Source organism: Chiloscyllium plagiosum, unplaced genomic scaffold, assembly GCF_037043375.1.
Source record: "Chiloscyllium plagiosum isolate Xiang-an unplaced genomic scaffold, Cpla_swu_hap1 HiC_scaffold_7, whole genome shotgun sequence".
NCBI classification, from domain to species: Eukaryota; Metazoa; Chordata; class Chondrichthyes; order Orectolobiformes; family Hemiscylliidae; genus Chiloscyllium; species Chiloscyllium plagiosum.
This window is the reverse complement of record NW_028270145.1, coordinates 55,633,419-55,653,507: the sequence shown is the minus strand read 5'-3', so window position 1 is coordinate 55,653,507 and position 20,089 is coordinate 55,633,419. Positions and strand designations below refer to the sequence as shown.

Below are 20,089 nucleotides of genomic sequence, written 5' to 3'. Positions count from 1 at the left end.
CCGTTTATCATGATATGTTTCCTGTCAGCCAACCAATTTTCAATCCATGTCAGTATTTTGCCCCTAATACCATGTGCCCTAATTTTGCTCACTATGTGGGAGCACTAACCTCCTATGTGGGACTTTACCAAAAGTTTTCTGAAAGTCCAGGTACACTACATTCACTGGATCTCCCTTGTCTATCTTCAGAGTTACATTCTCAAAAAATTCCAGAAGATTAGTCAAGCATGATTTCCCCTTCATAAATCCATGCTGACTCTGACCTATCCTGTTACTGCTATCCAGATGTGTCGTAATTTCGTCCTTTATATATTTTTCCCACCACTGAGGTCAGACTAACTGGTCTATAATTCTCTGTTTTCTCTCTCCCTCCAATTCACTGGAACTGATCCTGAATCTATAGAACATTGGAAAATGATCACCAATGCATCCACGATTTCTAGAGCCACCTCCTTCAGTACACTGGGATGCAGACCATCAGGTCTCGGGGACTTATCAGCCTTCAGATCTAACAGTCTCTCCAACACTATTTCCTGCCTAATATAAATTCCCTTCAGTTCAGGTCCTTCAGTCACTATTATATCTGGGAGATTGCTCGTGTCTTCCCCAGTGAAGACAGATCTAAAGTACCAATTCAACTCTTCTGCCATTTCTTTGTTCTCTGTAATAAATTCACCCATTTCTGTCTTCAAGGGCCCAATTTTAGTCTTAACTATTTTTTTTTCTTTTCACATGCCTAAAAAAGCCTTTACTATCCTCTTTTATATTTTTTGGCCAGTTTACCTTCGTACCTTTTTTTTCTTTGCGTATTACCTTTTTAGTTATCCTCTGTTGTTCTTTAAAAGCTTCCCAGTCCTCCGATTTACCACTCATCTTTGCTATGTTATACTTTTTCCCTTTTGTCTTTATACGGTCCTTAACTTCCCTCGTCAGCCACGGCCACCCCTGCCTCCCCTTAGGATCTTTCTTCCTTTCTGGAATGAACTGATCCTGCATCTTGTGCCCAGAAATACCTGCCATTGTTGTTCCACTGCCATCCCTGCCATCATTGAACTTTGGCCAGCTCCTCCCTCATAACTCCATAGTTTCCCTTATTCAACTGAAATATTGTCATGTGCAATTCTACCCTCTCCCTTTCAAACTGCAGATTAAAGCTTATTATATTGTGGTCACTACCTCCTAATGGCTCCTTTACTTCGAGATCCCTGATCAAATCCGGTTCGTTGCACAACACCAGATCCAGAATTGCTTTCTCCATCTAATACGAAGAATAGAAAAGCCGAATAATTTTTACAAGAGGAGACACTAGTAAAGGTTGGTATTTAGAGCTATTTGGATGATTTTGAAATGAATCAAAGTTAGCATGCAGATGCTAAATAGGAAATTAAATTGCATATTTGTTTAAATTGCCAGGGAGTTGGAGATATAACTGTAAGAAAGTCTTGTGTCAATTATAATGAGATCAACCCTCGAAGTCTGCACATAGCTTTGGCTTTCTTGCCTAACAAAATAATTCTTGTCTTGGATGGAGTACAATGAAGGCTCACTAGGTTGATTTCTGGGGTGCTTGTGTTTTCCATTAAAAATAGATTGATTAGAATGAGCATGAGAGGCTCTTGTGGAACAATGGTAGCGTCCCTGCTCCTGTGCCAGGAGACCTGGGCTCAAGACCTATCTGTTCCAGAGTTGTCATAACATCTCTGAACATGTTGATTAGAAAATATCTAAACTAGGCCTATGCATATTAAGGTGGAGGATGCTGAGAGGCTGTTTCTCGTGGCTGAATAGGCTGGAACTGGGGGTTGGAGTTATTGAGTAAAAGTCAACATTTCAGAATCTAAGCCCATACAATAAAAGGGGAAGCATTGGAGTTCTCTACGTTTGATAGATTTCTAGTTCTTAATTATATCAAGGGATACAGAATAAGGCATTAATGTAGATGATCAGCCATGATTAAAAAATGGTGAAACAGGCTTGAGGGGCTGAATGACCTATGCTCCTATGTTACAATGAATAGGGAATTAATAAATAAACCATATTGTACACAGCACTGCTTTTACAGCATCAAGAAATGTGCACACACCACCTCAGGAATTAGTATTGTGAACCTCCCTACTACAGTTCCTCTGTGGCAAGTATATCCTTCCTTGGGCAATGGGACTTAAAACACAATTCTTCATGTGCAGTCTCACCCGAGTTCTAGACAATTGAAGCAAGACTTCTTTGCTCCTATACTTGACCCAGCAAAACATTAAAGTAATTGTAAAAGTGAATACAAATGAGTACTAAATGGGTACAAAATTGATAACGGACAGAAAATAATTGTGATGTATGTCTGTGTCATTAGAATGAGTTATATTGAGTATTCCCCAAGGTTTAGTACTAAGACTACTACTCTTCTTGATCTACACTGATGTCTTGGACTACGAGGCATAATTTCAGGATACGAAGATGAGGAAAGACCTCGGAAGTGTAATAAAATATGAAAATTGTAACAGACCACAGGAGTCACAGCATATTTTCAGGATGGGAAAATTATGTCTGACTAATTTATTCGAGTTTTTAAAGGAAATTTTAATGAATGTGAATAGGCAGGAACTAGCAGATGGTTCTGTAACTGGACTTCCAGAAGGCATTCAACAAGTTACCTTACGAAAAATGTAGTCAGACGATAAAAGACCATGGTATTGGTAGTAGCAGATTGGCAGGAAACAGGTTAAGGATAAGGGGTTCTCTTTCAAGTTGGCAATCTGTAACCAGTGGGTATCCACTAGTGTAAGAGCTGGGACCACAGCTGTTTAATATATATTTTAACGACTTGGAGGGAGGAGGCAAATGTACTATATCCAAATTTGCAGAAAATTGGCATAAAAAAATAGGTGGAAGGGCAAGTTGCAAGAGAGATACAGTTTAGAGACAAATATTGATTAGTTAAGTAATTGGGAAAAAACGTTGACATACGGAGTATAATGTGGGAAAATGTGAAGTTGTTCATTTTGGAAGGGAGAATAAAAGATCATTATTATTTGGATAGAGAAAACTGAAGAAAGCTGCAAAACAAAGGGACTTGGGTGTACTTTGCACACTTACAGAGATAGTTAGCACACTGGTGCAGCAGGTAATCAGGAAAGCTAATGGAATTATGGCCCTTATTTCAAGGAGTATGAATTAGAAGAGTAAGGAAGTTTTACTGCAACTGTACAAGGTGGTGAGACCACACATGGAGTACTGGGTGCAGTTTTAGTCTTTTTTAAGGAAATATGTCATTTCATTGGAGGTAGTACAGAGAAGATTCACTAAGATGATCCCCAATTGTCTTCTAAGCAAATATAAAATAGGTTGGAACTGTATTTACAGGAGTTTAGAAGAATTTGAGGTGATCTCATCGAAACACACAGGAATTCTTAAAGGGCTTGACAGGGTGAATGCTGACATGTTTCCTCTCGTGGGAGAGTTTAGGACCAGACAGCATAGTCTCATAATAAAAGGTACCAATGTAAGACTTGAGATGAGGAGGTATTTATTTTTTCAGAGGGTTGAGTGTCTTTGGAAATCCTTGTGACAGACAACTGTGGCAGAAGAGTCCTTCTGTATAGTTAAGCCTGAAATAGACAGATTTTTGATCAGCGGGGGAATCAAGGGTTGTGGGGGAATGGGCATAAAAATTCTCGTGAGCAAATGTTGGATCAGCCATAATCCTATTTAATAGTGCAGCAGGCTTGAGGGACAAAAGCTGTTCCTTTTCTCAAGGATACTGTGTGCTTGGTTTGTTTCAGAGGAATAATAAACTGCTCCTCGTTAGTCTGGTTTGGTACAGAGATTAAAGGGTATTGAAAGGCCTTTTTACCTGAGGGGGACAAAGAAGTTAAAAAGTTCTGGTACTTTCATTGTAATAAAGTGGGCCACACGAAATCAGCTTTGGTGGGTGAGGAGAAAGCCATGTATAGGTAAACCAGTCAGTTAGACTAGAAACAAAGCGCACAAGGGAAGTTAGACAACTGCCTCAGAGTATTCAAGATGATCAGAGGTTGATTAAGGAGGAACAGCCAGATCTGCTTAAAAATATACATGCAAGGGTAAAGTTTATTCACATAGGCCAGGAGTAGCAGGTAAAGAGGTTACAATATTAAGGGACACAGGATCCTCTCAGTCTGTAATGCTGAAGGATGAGGAGATATGTACTCCTGAGAGATTATTGCCAGAGAAGGTACTGGTAACAGGAATTCATCGTGAGACAAAAAGTGCTCAATTATGTAAAGTGAGGCTTGAGTGTCCAGAGGAGAGTTGAGAATTTGTGGTAGGAGTACTGGACAAACTCTCAGCTGCAGGAATACAATTTATCCTTGCAAATGATATAGCTGATTCACCGGTAGGTGTGCTGCCAACTCTGGTTGAAAAGCCAGTGGGGAGACAGGCAACTGAAGAAATGAACAATGTTTCTTCCTGGAATTCTCCCTGATTGTGTGGTCACAAGATCACAGAGGTACAAGATGAAGCAGGAGAGTTCAAAAGGCACAGATAAAGAAGCTGACATATCTGATCAAAAACGTTTCGAATAAAGTTAAGTGGAATAGAGAAGGAGCAAATAGGCAAACATGCAAGTGTCTTTTGCTCTGCTAAGCTGATCGAGTTACAGCAGAAAGGTGAGAACTTAAAAGTTATATCAAAAGGCATATACAGAGGAGAATGAATGCCTTCCTGCGTGTTATTACTTAATAAATGATGTCTTAATGGGAAAATGGAAACCACCACACATTCAAGCTGATGAGAAATGGGCAGAAATTCATCAAATTTCTTTGCCATTAGGGTATAGAAAGGAGGTGCTGCGAGTGGTGCATGAGCTACCACTTGGAGATCATTTCGGGGTGAGGAAAACACAGGCTAAAATACAAAGACATTTTTACGGGCCGGGATGACATAAAGACGTGGTTGAATTTTGCCAGCCATATCGTACATGTCAGCTAATCAGAAAACTACAGGCAGTAATAAAACCTGCATCTTTAATACCTATTGCAGCATTTGAGAAATCTTTCACAATAGTCTTGATTGATTGTGTAGGTCCACTATCCTCAATCAAAAAGTAGGTATAAGTATTTATTAACAATAATGGATGTGTCGACTAGGTTTCCAGAGACAATCCCATTATGCAACATCACAGCTAAAATGGTTGCAGAAGAATGACTTAAATTTTTACTCGATATGGACTACCAACAGAGATCTAGACAGATCAAGCATCAAACTTCACACCCAGACTATTCAAGGAGGGAACGGATAACTTGGGAATAAAGCAATTCAAATCTACTGTGTACCATCCCAAATTGCAGGGAGCACTGGAGAGATGACATCAAACACTAAAGACCATGTTGAGGGCTTATGGTCAGGATTATCCAGAGAATTGGGATAAGGTAGTTCAGTTTGTACATTTTGCAATCAGAGATGCACTGAATGAATCAACCAAATTCAGTCCATTTGAATTAATATTTGGGCATGAAGTAAAAAGACCTTTAAAATTAAGGAGAAATTAATAAGTCAGAATTCAGAGACCATCCATTTGGACTATGTGTTAACTTTACAGAACGATTAAATAGAGCTGGAGAGTTGTTGAGACAGCATTTAAAAGTATCACTGTATATAATGAAACAGGAAGCAGATAAGAAATCACAAATTCGCAACTTTGCGATTAGGGATAAGGTATTGGTGTAACCTCCACGATTTGGAGACGCCGGTGTTGGACTGAGGTGTACAACGTTAAAAATCACACAACACTAGGTTACAGTCCAACAGGTTTAATTGGAAGCCCTAGTTTTCGGAGCGCTGCTCCTTCACCACTTGATGAAGGAACACCGCTCCGAAAGCTAGTTCTTCCAATTAAACCTGTTGGACTGCAACCTGGTGTTGTGTGAATTTTAACTGTGTTACCTCCAGTAACAGGTGAGCATTTCAAAGCAAGGTATAGTGGACCATATCAAACTGAGAGGAAATTGAATGAGGTGAACTACTTGATAAGGACTCCAGACAGGAAGAGATCTCACAGAGTGTGTCATGTGAATACGCTCAAAAGGTATTTTGATAGGGAAAGAAACCAAGAAGAGAAGGTGTTAATGACTACAGCACAGAAGGAAGAACCAAGGTTACAGGATCCTGAATTGGACATTCCTCAAATTAAATTGGACAATGAGGAAGTTGTCAAAAACTGGGATAAATTATTGAGTTACCTTCCACAGGAAAATTGAAATGACTTGAAAGAGTCATTACTAACACATGGGGAGATATGTGGAAATAAACTGGGAAGTACTAACCTAATTGTGCATGATGTAGAAATAAATGATGCTGTTTCGATTAAGCAACATCCTTTTAGGAATAGCCCTCTAAAGTTGGCACAGGTTCAGAAGGAGGTAGAATGCATGCTCCAAGATGACATAATCGAAATGAGTTACAGTGACTGGAGCTCACCCATAGCCAAAGCCAGACGGTATCCAACGGTTACGTGTGGACTATCGCAAAGTCAATGCCGTTACAAAGACTGGTACATATCCAATTCCACGGTTGGAGAACTGTGTCGAAAAAGTGGGATAAGCAACTTCCATTTCTAAGTTGGACTTGCTCAGAGGGTACTCGCAAGTACCTCTGTCAGAGAGATCAAAGGCAATTTTGACTTTCGTAACACCAAATGGACTATATCAGTTCAAAGTCATGCCATTTGGTATGAAAAACGCTCCAGCCACATTTCAGAGACTGACTAATAAGGTCATTGCCGGATTACCCAACTGTGTGGTGTATATTGATGATCTGCTGATTTTTAGTAACTCACTGAAGGAACATTTACAGCATTTAGCAGACTTGTTCGATTGACTTCGGAAGGTAGACTTGGTGGGAAACCTAGCTAAAACTGAATTTGCCAAAGCCCAAGTCACCTTCCTGACAAATGGCCCCATGGAATGCAAAATGAAAGTAATTGGCGAATTTCCCACACCACTGACAAAAAAAGCAGTACTATGGTTCCTGGCATTGAGTCGATTTTACCAAAAATTTCTGCCCAACTTTAGCTGTGTGGCTGCTCCATTCACTGAATTGTTAAAAAAGGCAAGTAGTTCAGTGGACAGTGGATTGTCTAATGGCATTTGACAGCCTAAAAACTATGTTAACTACTGCCACAGTATTAGCCACACCAGATTACACGAAGCCTTTCAAAATGGCTATCGATGCCAGTGATTTGGATGTCAATGCGGTGCTCCTGTAGGAGGATGACGAGGAATAGGAAGACCCATCCGGTATTTTTCCAGGAAGTTGAATGTTCATCAACAGAAATATTCAACGATGGAGAAAGAGACTTTAAGCTTGGTTTTGGCATTGCAACATTTCAGTGTTTATATTACCAGCAATGCATCTGAGACAATTGTATACACTGATCACATTCCATTGACATTTGTGAAAAAGTTAAGGACAAAAATGATGGAGCTTGTTGCAGCCATTCAATTTGACAACTGTGCATGTGGCAGGTCGTGAAAACGTGATTGCCGATGCATTATTGAGACTCGAATGAGATACAGGGGCGTTCAGTGGCAGGTGTGCCACGGCCTGAATTCGCATGTGGTTCTGCATGTTTGCATGTTTATAGTTAGTATTGTGTACGGCTGTGTGTCAGCCTTACTGGGTTTTCGAAGAGTTTTAAAAATAAAGCCATCTTTTGGTATTGATGGTTCTTTTTTTTTTAAGGGGGGAGGTGTGACACAAAAGGATACTGTGTTCTTGGTTCTTTTGCATAGGGGTAATAAACCGCTCCCAGTTCTGATTAGTATGGTTTGATACAGAGATTAAAGGGTATTGAGGGGCCTTTTTGTTTATATGTCAACAGATGAAACTTCAGGCCAAAGTAGTCATGCTTTAGAACTGACCTGTATAATGAAAGAGGAGTGGTCAGCTCACTAGCTGAGCAGTTCAGTCCAGAACTAGTTGGGAGTTCAGCAGTGGACTGTGTGAACAGCTTTCTCTCTTTCTGCCCTTCTAACGTCAACCTGTAAGCATCTTGGTGTTCCATTGTGTAATTTTGTGAATAGATTTTTGTCTGTTTTAAAGTCTAGTAGTCAACTTAGCTACCTCACTCCGGATAATTTTCACTGTACATTTACCGAAAAAATTGCAAAGTTATAGTCTGAGCTGCCTGCTTCAGAATGTTTTGAGTGGTCTGGCCTAGTCCACAAGAACTCTTGCCAATTTTTAAAGATACACCAAGGAAAACATTCTATTTGGATGCATCACTGCGTGGTTTGACAACTGCTTTTCCCAAGACCGCAAGAAACTACAGAGAGTTGTGAATACAGCTCAGTCTATCAGGCAAACCAGCCTTCCATCCATTGACTCCAACCATACTTCCTGTTGCCTCAGGAATGCAACCAACGTAATCAAAGACCCCTTCAGCCTGATTACATTCTCTTCCACCCTCTTCCATCAGACAGAAGATATAAAAGTTTGCATACGCATACGGACACATTCAAAGACAGCTTCTTCCCCACTGTTAAGACTTCTGAATGGACCTCTCAAATTTTAAACTTAATGCTGATCTCGCTGTCTATGAACTTTCTCTGCAGCCATAATATTGTATTCTTTGTTCCATTATATTACCTTAATGCACTTTGTACAATATGATCTGCCTGTACTGCATGTAAAATAAAACCTTTCACTGTATCTAGGTATGTGACAATAATAAATCAAATCAAAATCATTTATATAAAAGATGAAAAGCAATGGATCCAGCAATAATCCTTGTGGCACACCACTAATCACAGGCCTCCAGTCTGAAAACAAACCTCTACCACCACTCTCTGTCTCTTATCTTCAAACCAATTTTGTATCCAATTGGCTAGCTCCCCTTAAATTCTATGTGATCTTACCTTGCTAACCAGTTTACCATACAGAAATTTGCCGAACGCCTTGCTGAAGTTCATATAGGCAATGTCTAGTGGTCTGCCTTCATTCATCTTCTTTGTCACCTCTTCAAAAAACTCACTTAAGTTAGTCAGACATGATTTCACACACACAAAGCCATGCTGAATATCCTTAATCAGTACTTGCCTTTCCAAATAGGTGTAAATCCTGTCACTCAGAATCTCCTCCAACAATTTACCCACTACTGACATCAGGCTCACTGGTCAATTGTTTCCCTGGCTTTTCCTTACACCTTTCTTGAATAATGTTAGCCACCCTCAAGTCATCTTGCACCTCACCTGTGGCTATCAATGATACAAATATCTCAGCAAGGAGCCAACCAATATCTTCCCTAGCTTCCCACAAAGTTCTGAGATACAACTGGTCAGGTTCTGGGATTTATCTACCTGTATGAGTTTTAAACTCTCATGTACTTCCTCTTCTGTAATCTGGTCGCATTTCAAGTCATCACTACTTACTTCCTCAAGTTCCCTAGCTTCAATGTCCTTTCTGTATTTACTCTAAGACTCCCTGCAAGTTTCTATGAGATTATCTTCCATTCTTCCAAAATCTCGAGAACATTGGCCCAGTCTCCTCAATCTTTACTCACCGGATGGTCCCACCAACTAAGGAACCTGTTCAGCAAACCTATGCTGCACTGTCACTGTGGCAAGTATATCACAATACTCCAGGTGCAGTCTCACCTATGTGCTATATAACTGAAGCAAGACCTCTTTGCTCCACGCAAAAATATCAAAAAAAGTTCCAAAGGCTCAGCCTTTGTGAAATCCAAAAAGTCTGAATATGGTTCAATTATAAATGCAGGAAAGTATGCCAAAGCAACACCGTGCAATCCCAAACATGAGAAGCCAACTTGTTAAGGCCTCAATACAGGAGTTGATTACATGCACAATAAGTAGTGGATGTGACAGAGAAAAGTGAGACTACACCAACAGATCAGATCTGTTGGATTCTTCTACCAACCATAGAGAACATTTCAGCCCTATAGGCAAAAAGGCATCGGTTCAGATTTTGCAGTCATGAATAAAGTGACTGCTCACCACTGACCTTGAAGAAAGCTGACCACAGAGGGCAATCAGAAACAGGCAATAAATATTGGCCTTGCCAACAAATCTCATATCCCATGAATGAATAAAGAAAATAAAAGCTGTCATCAAGGTATGAATGTCATTCAGGAAAATATCTAAGAAATTAATTTACAGCACTAATATTCTCTGTGTCCTTCTCTTTGCCTTACGCCAAGTAACTAATTGTTTTTTCCCCATTAAGCCATGGTATATTGTAGAGCATATCGCAAAAAGGTGACAAGGCTGTAAACATAAAGAACAGTAATATGATAGTATGTCAAATCAGATGAACTATCACTTCACTATTGAATTAAACATTACAATCTTACAAAGGTATCAATTTTACATGACCTTTTCAATATACAATTTGTTACACTGCTCTAATATTTTAGATTAATATATAACATTTTCAGAAACAATATTTCCATTTTACATCTAGTTCACTAATTATGTGAACAAATAAATGTTATAGTTCCTTATGTCTATAGATTTTAACATAGATTGTGGAAAGCTGACAGCAAATGATACCCAATATGCTAAAGTATTATTGTAAAATTAGTCAGTATTTCTGACTGGCAACTAACTGAAGACGTTTAATGCAAATATGAATGGACAATCAGCATGCATCTATGCACGCAAATTAAGTGTACTGATTGCTATTATAAGGCAGCCCAGTTTCCTGATTACTGCATTAATATTATGACCACTAACCAATGATCCTAGTCAGGCTGGCGCTGTCACCTCCGGAATCAGATACATCAATCATTGCTAATTTCCAGTTCCCAGGAGCATCACTTTCTCAAAATACAGTCTACTAAAACAATACTTGACCCATTTGTTCTCATCTCCTCTCTTGATCCCTGTTCCGGTAATGATTCACTTGGGACACTGCATCCTTTTTTCTACAGTATCTAATCAACAAACTTTACAACATTACAAGTACGATATAGAAAGTTATACTTAATCATGGAAAGTCATTTATTCCCAGACACACACCAATTTCAAGAGCCTATTAACAGACTGGCCAAGTAGAATGGAACTATACTCAGGTGTTAAGTGTAATACACTGACCTGATCATGAGAACAGTAACGAGGGTGATATTCATGTAATATTTTTGCAAACCTGATGAAGCTGTAACTGGAAAATATGAAAACTCTCTTTAGGCTCTTGTGTGCTAACTTTATAGAATAATTAAGTTGATGAACAGCTTATGCTCGAAACGTTAACTCTCCTGCTCCTTGATGCTACCTGACTTGCTGTGCTTTTACAGCACCACACTTTTTGACTTCAAGAGAACACAGATTAGTCGAAAGAGATGAAATGAGTTGACACACAAGGTGAAAAACAACATTAAGAGGTTGTATAATCAAAATAATATTTTATGTGGGTTGTGCAAGAGCAATGGTATTTGGGGTACGTACTTACAGATCTTTGACGTGCTAAGCTTTTCAAATCACTACTTGTGCCACAGGTGGAGTATTATGTACAGTTCTAGGCAATTTTCTACAGGAAGGATGTCATGGTCCTGGAAATGTTATAGAGAAGGTGCACCAGAATGATCCAAAGGTGGATGGAGTTTGGTAATATGGAATGATTAGAGAAACTAGGATTGTACTCCTTGAAGGAGAGAAAGCCAAGGGAAGAATTACTGGAGGTACTTCAAAGTAGGAAAAGTTTTGAGCAAATAGAGAGAAACTACTTCCTTTGACAAGAGAGTTGGTGCATTCTAAATCTCACCATCTTAAAGAGTACTGATAACTTTCAAAAATCAATTAGACAAATGGATGAAGTGAACCAATTTCCAGAGTGGCTTGGAAGAAACGAGATACTAATTGAACAACTTTTTGTAAAAGCTCAGATGGGAAGGAAGGGCTGAATGCTTTCCTTCTGTGCTAACTATGATTTTATACTGTTGACTATTGAGTCACAGATCTAACTGATCAGAAATAAGTACCTCTCTATTCTAAACACATTTTTCAGCACTTAGCTCATAGCCTCGTATGGCTTGGCATCACAAGTGCATATCTGAATACTTCTCAAATGTTATGAAGTATTTTGCCTCTCCTACCCTTACAAGTAGCGAGTTACAGATTTGCAGACCCCTAAGGAACTGGTATTAAGACTACAGCTTTTTGGTTATTTAAAAGTGAATTGGGTTTTGCTACAGGAAAAACAATTTCAAACTATGTGAATTGATAGGAATTTGGTAATGTAGTGAATAGTGAACAGCAGACTAGGTGAAAATAAATGTCCTTACATTCCCTCTAAACCTCCTGCCGCATATCTTAAATCTATGCCCCCTTGCCATTGATCCTTCCTCCAAGGGGAAAGGTTTCTTCCTGCCTACCCTAAAACAACTCCAGTCTATCCAATCTCTCTTCACAACTAAAACTCTCCAGCCCAGGCAACACACCAGTAAATCTCATCTTCACGGTCTCCAATGTATTCACATATATCCAATAATGTGGATTCCAGAATTATGCACAGAACTCTAGCAATGGCCTTATCAACATTTTATACAGTTCCAGCATAAGCTCACTGCTCTTGAACTCTATGTGTCAGCTAATAAAGGCAAGTATCCCATATGCCTTCTTAACCACTTCATCATACTATCTTTTATTCCCGAATAAAGCAGGTAACACTCTCCCATTGTTCCCTTTCTAATAATATTACATCAATAATTTAAACTTTTGCAAAATCTTTCAAGGAAAAATAAGTTCTCCGAACCTTTTCTGTTCTAACTGATTACGTTTCTTTGCCTTAAATTTGCTCAGATTCAGGCTGTCTAATGTCTTTGTAAAACACTGAAGAACTCAGTTAGCGATGATTCACCTTCACAGTAGACAACTAAATATGTCACTGTTGCTTTTACTTCGATCAGAAAATAATAGAAGAATTGATTTTAATTGCATTTAAACTCCGAGATCAGGCCATCATACCCAATCTAAGCATCTGCGCCTTGGTCATTTTCAGGTGGACATAAATTTGCACATAAGCTTACTTTCCTTGCAAGTTCAATCCTTCATTTTACTCTATTGTTGGTCATAATAGCATAAAAAGTAGGACAGGAGGCAGCAATTTAGTCCCTTGAGTTTGCTCCATCATTCTATAAATTCATGGTTGATTTTATTGTGGCCTGAATTTCACTTTCCTGCTTGCTCCATCCCATAAGCCTAAATTTCTTTGTAAATCAAGAAAGTATCCAGTGTAGCCTCTAATATATTCAAAGGCTCAGCTTCCACTACTCTCTGGGGGTAGAGAACTCTAAAGGTTAAAACCCACAAACAGAATCAGGCAGATAGTGCAGGGGTCCCCTGGAATCCTGTTCAAAAACCTGCGTTCCATTTTGGAAGCTGATGAGGGTGCTGGCTCTTCAAAGTGCAGACAGAGCCAGGTTTTTATCACCACAAGTAGCCTTGCACTTGCACAACCCACATAAAATGTTATTTTGATTATACTACCAGGAAGGGGAGGAAGAAGAAAGGAGGTGTGATAGTGAAAGGGCATTCATTAGTTCGGAGAACAGATAGGTCTTTCATTGGCTGCAGACATATCTCCAGAATGAAGTGTCTCCTCTCTGCTGCCAGGGTTATGGATGTCACCAGTGCTGAATGACATCCTGAAGAAATAGGTATCAAGACAGAGGGCATGGTACACATTGGTACCAACAATATAGACAGAATGAGGAATGAGGTCTTGCATCAAGAATTTAAGGAGCTGGGCAGTAGGCTAAACAGCAGGACCTCAAAGGTTGCAATCTCTGGATTATTGCTGGTGCCATGTGCCAGCAAGTACAGGAATAGAAGAATAGTACAGATTAATTCATTACTCCAGAGTTAGTGGAGGAGGGAAGATTTTAGACTACTTGATCACTGGGATGGTTTCTGGGGAAGGTGGGCCCGGTACAAGTGGGATAGTCTGTACCCGAATCAGAATGGGGCAACTTTCTTTCGTGTGTTTGTTGTTGGGAGGAATTAAAACTAGTTCAACGGGGGATGGGACATCAAATACTTTAATAAAGGAACCAAGGCAAGGGAGTTCAGGCATGTTGAGTTTTAAGGGAGTAATGGAGGCAAGATGGCCACTACTTTAATTTGAGTATTATAGGTTAAGACAGAGGGGTTAAGGGTGTGGATTGATACATGGAATTCCAATGTTATTGCCATCAGACAGTCATAGTTGAGAGAGGTCCAGGACTGGCAACTGAGCATTCTAGAGTGTAGGATTTTCAGGCAGGACAGGGAAAGGTATAAAAGAGGTGGTGGTGTTGCACCTCATTAATTAAAGAGTCAGTAACTGCAGTGCAGAGGATGATATCTGGGAAGGATCTTCAAATGAGGATTTTGTGGATAAAGCTTACGAATAAAGAGGGGCAGTCACAATTACCTATGGTGTGTCAAAACAATAAGAGGGTAATTTGATTCGGGCATTTCAACATACCCAACATTTTTATTGAGTCATAGAGATGTACAGCACGGAAACAGACCTTCAGTCCAACTCATCCATGCCGAACAGGTTTCCTAAATTAATCTATCCTATTTGCCAGCATTTGGCCCATACCCTTCTAAAGCCTTCCTATTCATAAACCCCTTCAATGTTGTAATCCAGTACTTCGTCTGGCAGTTCGAGGGGGCAGATTTCTTGAAATCTATTCAAGAGACCTTTTTATATCAATATGTAGATGGTTCTACAAGGGATGGCTCTGTGCTGGATTTAATTCTGGGGAACAAAGCCAAAAAGGTATTTGAGATGGCAGTAGGAGAGCGTTTTAGCGATAGCAGCCACAACAGCATACATTTCGCATTTGTTATGATTAGATTAGATTTCCTACAGTATGAAAACAGGCCCTACGACCCAAAAGGTCCACACCGACCCTCCGAAGAGTAACGACCCAGAACCATTCCCCTACCCTATATTTACCCCTGACTAATGCATGTAACACTGTGGGTAATTTAGCATGGCTGATCCACTTGAGCTGCACATCGATGGATTGTGGGAGGAAACCAGAGCACCCGGAGGAAACCCATGCATACACGGGGAGAACATGCCACATAGACAGTCGCCAGAGGTGGGAATTGAACCTGGGTCCCTGGTGCTGTGAGGCAGCAGTGCTAACCAGTTATAGACAAAAATGATCTACAACAAAGGATTTTGCATTGGGGAAAACGGATTTTATTAAAATAACACAGGATTTGATCAGAGTAGACAGGAATAAAACATCTACAGCAGAGCAGTGAGGTGGAGGGAGGATCAGTTCGCCATGGACTTGGAGAGAGTACAGGCCTGACCTGTTCCCTTTAGGGTGAACTGTAGGTCAGAGAATCCTAGATATCTAGGTATATATAAGACTAATAAAAAGGAAAAGAGAGATATAACAAGTACAAAGGTCTGAGTGGAGTAATGGAAGTGCAAGGAAACCATTAAGAGAGCGAAGGCGGGCATGAATAAATAGTGGCAGGTAAAATTAGGGAGAATCCCAAGCTATTCTCTAAGTATATCAAGGGGAAGAGGATATCCAGGGAAAGAATGAGGGAACATTAGGGACCAATAGGCAATCTGAGAGTGGAACCAGTAGACATTTGTCAGGTATTAAATGAGTACTTCACACGTGTCTTCACTTTGGAGGAGGAGAAGGATGTAGATATAGAATTTGGGAAGAGAGCCTGTGAGGTTCTTAAACAGTTTGACATAGGGAATATAGAGGTATCAGAGATTTTATCAGGTTTAATAGTGAACAAACCCCAAGGTCCAGATGTGCTGTATCCCAAGCTGCTGTGAAAGACAAGGGAGGAAATTACAGGGGCTGTGATCTAATTTTTTAATTCCTCTCTGGCCACAGGGCAGATGCCAGAACAGCAAGTTTGGTTCCACTTTTCAAGAAGGGTGGTAGAAGAAAACTAGAGAATTTCAGAATCAGTGTGTTTCATATCAGTGATCCAGAGACTATTTGAAAAGGCAAGGCTTCATTGGGGATTGTTGGCATGGGTTTGACAAAGGGGGACCATGTCTAACAAATTTGATTGAACCTTTGAGGTGGCAAACAGATATGTAGACAAGAGTAGTGCACTTATATTGTTTATTTGGATTTTAGCAAAACCTTCGACATGGTTCCACGTGACAGACTGATGAACATGGGAAAAACACAGTGCTTCTTCTATACTGCACAATTCTAACAAGCTCTGAAAAAATAAATCCCACTTCATCTGTCTTAAATGAGAGATACTATTTTTAAAATGTGCTCCAATTGTAGACTTCCCCATAAGGGAAACATTCCCTCAACACAAAATCCCCTCAGAATCTTAGAAGTTTCAATCATATCATTTCTCATTGTTCTGAAGCCCAAAGAGTATTGGCCTGTTATGTTCTAATTTACCATACGACAACCCCTCATCCCACAAATCAACCTAGAGAACCTGCTCTGAACTGTCTTCAAAGCCAAAGTACTCCCTCATCATTCTAGGTGACATGGAGACATTCCTTAAGGGAAGAGAGTTCAGAGCAATACCAGTAATGCTGCTGCAAGTGCGATGGTAGTCAACATTTCTTGGTAGGAGCTGCTTCAGATAGGGGGGTTCTATTGTACTTAGAGAAACCCTTTCATTCTAACATTTAGTTGAGCATGCACAGCCCAGGGCTTCCAAACAAATTATGGCATTTTCTCAAAATTTACAAAATTTTGTTTGCAATTCTCCAGTCTTCTGGTATCACCCACAAATCTAGAGAAAACGGAAAGAGTATCTGTTATTTTGTCTCTCACTTCCTTCCATGTGCACAGATGCATCTCATTTGGTCCTGGTGACTTATCAACTTGCAGCACCAACAGTTTATCCAATCCTTCCTCATTATCAATTTGTAATCTTTCTAATGACTAAATCTCATCCCCTGTATTCATAACCCTGGGTAACATCGATTTTCTTGCTAAAGACAGATGCAAAACATTAATTTCCTACCACAGCCATGTCCCCTGTATTTGCAGATAAATCTCCTTTTAGGTCCCTAATCAGCTCAACCCTTTCTTCTACCGCTCTTCTATTATGTCCTCATAAGTCGTCATTGGGATTCCCCTATTTATTAGCTGCCAGTCTTTTTTCATAATCAGTCTGTTTCTCTGATTTGCTTTTTCCACTTTCTTCAGAAATCTCAATTGTATTTTTTTTCTGGCATCAGAGAGAGGCATACATTTTCTTCTTTCTCTTAGTTTCTATCCTCTTTTTGATCCAGTGAACTCTAGATATGTGTTGGTCCTAACCTTCCCTTTACAGAGAATGTACCTTGACTGTATTCAAAGTTCTTTTTTGAAGATAGCCCATTGTTCAGCCACTGTTCATCATGTCAACCTTTGGCTCCACTTATCAAGCTCCTTTCTTGCCCATTGAAGTCAACTATACCTCGGCAAAGTATTCTTACTTTGGATTGCCCATTGTTGTTTACCACTGTCATCTTAAAACGAAAGTTCTAGTAGTCTTCCAGTACTTGGCTTTTAACAAGAAAAGAAGACACTGGAAATTCAAAATGAAAACAGAACTTTCTGGTAAGTCTGATAGCATCAGGTTCTGAAGATGTCAGATTGGACTCAAAACATTAACTTTGCTTGTCTCCCATAGATGCTGCCATCGCATTCTGCTTTTATCTAATTTCTTGTTGAACTTGACATGTACTGCTGTAGAAAATTCACTTGAACACAATCTAAGAACGCTAGTCTCTTTCTTCCCTTAAGTCTACCACTATTCCAGTACATAACCAGATAAATGAAGGCCCCCATATTACCTATTCTAAAATGCTTGCACTTCTCTTTTCAATCGGAGATGAATGATCTCCTAATTTTCTCAAATAGTCTTTGGATTGAGCGAGGAAACTGGAGCATCCGACAGAAACCCACATAAATACAGGGAGAATGTGCAAACTGCGCCGAGTCACCTGGGACTGGAATTGAACCTGTCCTTGGCTATAAGGCAGCAGTACTAACTAGAGTTACAGTGCTACCTAATTCTGACATCCCCATAACTTGATGAATAAATATTGAAAAAGCACTATTTTCAGAAAAGTCTGAATAATCTAAGTAGAAACTTCAGAGTCTAGGAACTTCATATGTAATATTTCAAGATCATTTGATGGTGAAACTTTTCCAAGAAGATAAGTTGACAAAACTGTTTTACAGTGACATGAGTAATACATTAAGCACAATGAATACAACACACAGATCATTCTTGGTACACCTGGATAAAATGTGCTTCAAATGCCACTCTGCCAAAGGAAATCTCCTGATGGAATGTACACCAATCTGAAGATATCTGTTCAAAGTCCGTTTCAGAATGAGCTGGTGAAAGATTTTCTACTTTCCATCAAAATAGAACATAGAAAATAGAGGATGTGGTTAAAAATATCTTCAAATGCAGTGCTCTTTAAGGAGAAGCTACAATTACAGCTTTTACGGAAAAGATTTCATTCTAGTGTATGTTTTTCTTTTGGTCTGTCAGGTTTCCTGAAGCTGTCTGTTGGCTAAAAAGACAGAGAAACTGATTCTCGCACGTCGGGATAAGTGTGTGTGAGAAGACAAAAAGGTCTCAAAACTTTTAGTGACAGGAATCGTGGACACATTGTGTAAAGCAGCAAGGTCACTGCAGTATGAGGGGTTGGAAAATTATAGCACTTTGCATGACCTGTAGTGAAATGCAAATGTTCCTAGACTATTTCAAAATGAAAAATGGCACTTCATCTGAAGATTAAAACTGACATTCAGATAATTTGACATTGGCTGCTAGTCCAATTCTAGAAGTTTATTTACTCCAATTAAGGAGGTCTCGGTAATACATGCACTGTCAAAACCACCTTACATCTAACTTTACCCAATTACTAATGATTATCCAATAACCACTTTATCAACCAATTGCCTTCCACAGTAAATATAAATGTAACAAGCAGCAGCAGGCACACCTAAAAATGAGGTTGTCAACCTGGTGAAGCTTCAACACAAGTCTGCTTGCATGCCAAATGGAAGCAGCATGTTATAGACAGGGTTAACTGATCCCACAACCAATGGATTCAACCAAGACCTTGCAGTTCAGCTAATCCACTCATGGATGGCAGTGGACATTTGAACAACTCACGTGGGTTGAAAGTTCCACAAATATTCCTATCCTCATGATGGAGGAGTCCAGCACATCAGTACAAAAGTCAAGGGTAAAGAATTCGCACCCATTTTTAGCCAAAAGCGTCATGTGGATGATTCATCTCGGCCTACTCTGGAAGTCTCCAGCATCACAGATGCCAGTTATTTTATCAATTTGATTACTCTTTGTGTTCCAGTACAGTAAACTCTGACCTCTGCCGGACAATGTGGAAAATTGGCTACTTTGTTGACAGTACTATCAAGTGGCACTTTTAAAGAAATCACCTGCTCATTGACATCAGTCTGGTTTTTGGATTCTGCCCCATCCACTCAGTTCCTTTCTTCATTAAAAGCTTGATTCAAACATGGAAAAAGGTGCTGAAAACCAAATATGAGTCAAGTGTGACTGCCCTTGACATCAAGGGAGCATATAGCATTAAGAAGTCCTAATAAAACTAGAGTAAATGCAATCAGAAAGAAATCTCTATCCTGGCAGGTGTCATAACTAGCACAACCAAAGATGGTTATGACTGTTGAAGGTCATTCATGTCAGCCACAGAATATCAGGTTAGCAATTCCTCAAGGTAGTGTCCTAGACCCAACCATCTTTTTCGCTCTCCATTCATAGTTCAGTGGTTGTCAATCTGTTTCTCCTTACTCCCAGTTCAATGTGTTGTCCATCTGTCTCTCTATTCCCAGTTCAGTGTGTTGTCTCTCTTTCTCTGTCTCGGTTTCCAGTTCAGTGTTTTGTCACTCTGTCTCTCCCTATTCCCAATAGAGTGCACTGCTTTGGTCATTTACTGCTGCTTTACCAAAGACCTGTCCTTTATCAGGAAGTCAGAAGTGGAGATGTTTGCTAATTTGAAAACAAAAAAGGGTCATAAACTAGGAATTCTGTAGCAATTAACTCACCTACAATCTCTCCTATGTCTGTCAACCATGTACAAGGCACAAGACAGGAGTGTG

The 20,089-nt window shown here is 39.7% G+C and overlaps 1 protein-coding gene across 6 annotated transcripts in view; it reads right to left on the bottom strand.

Moving 5' to 3' along the window:
- Positions 1-20,089, bottom strand: part of ubr3 (ubiquitin protein ligase E3 component n-recognin 3) — a 362,318-nt gene that overhangs the window by 70,694 nt on the left and 271,535 nt on the right. The window lies entirely within an intron of this gene.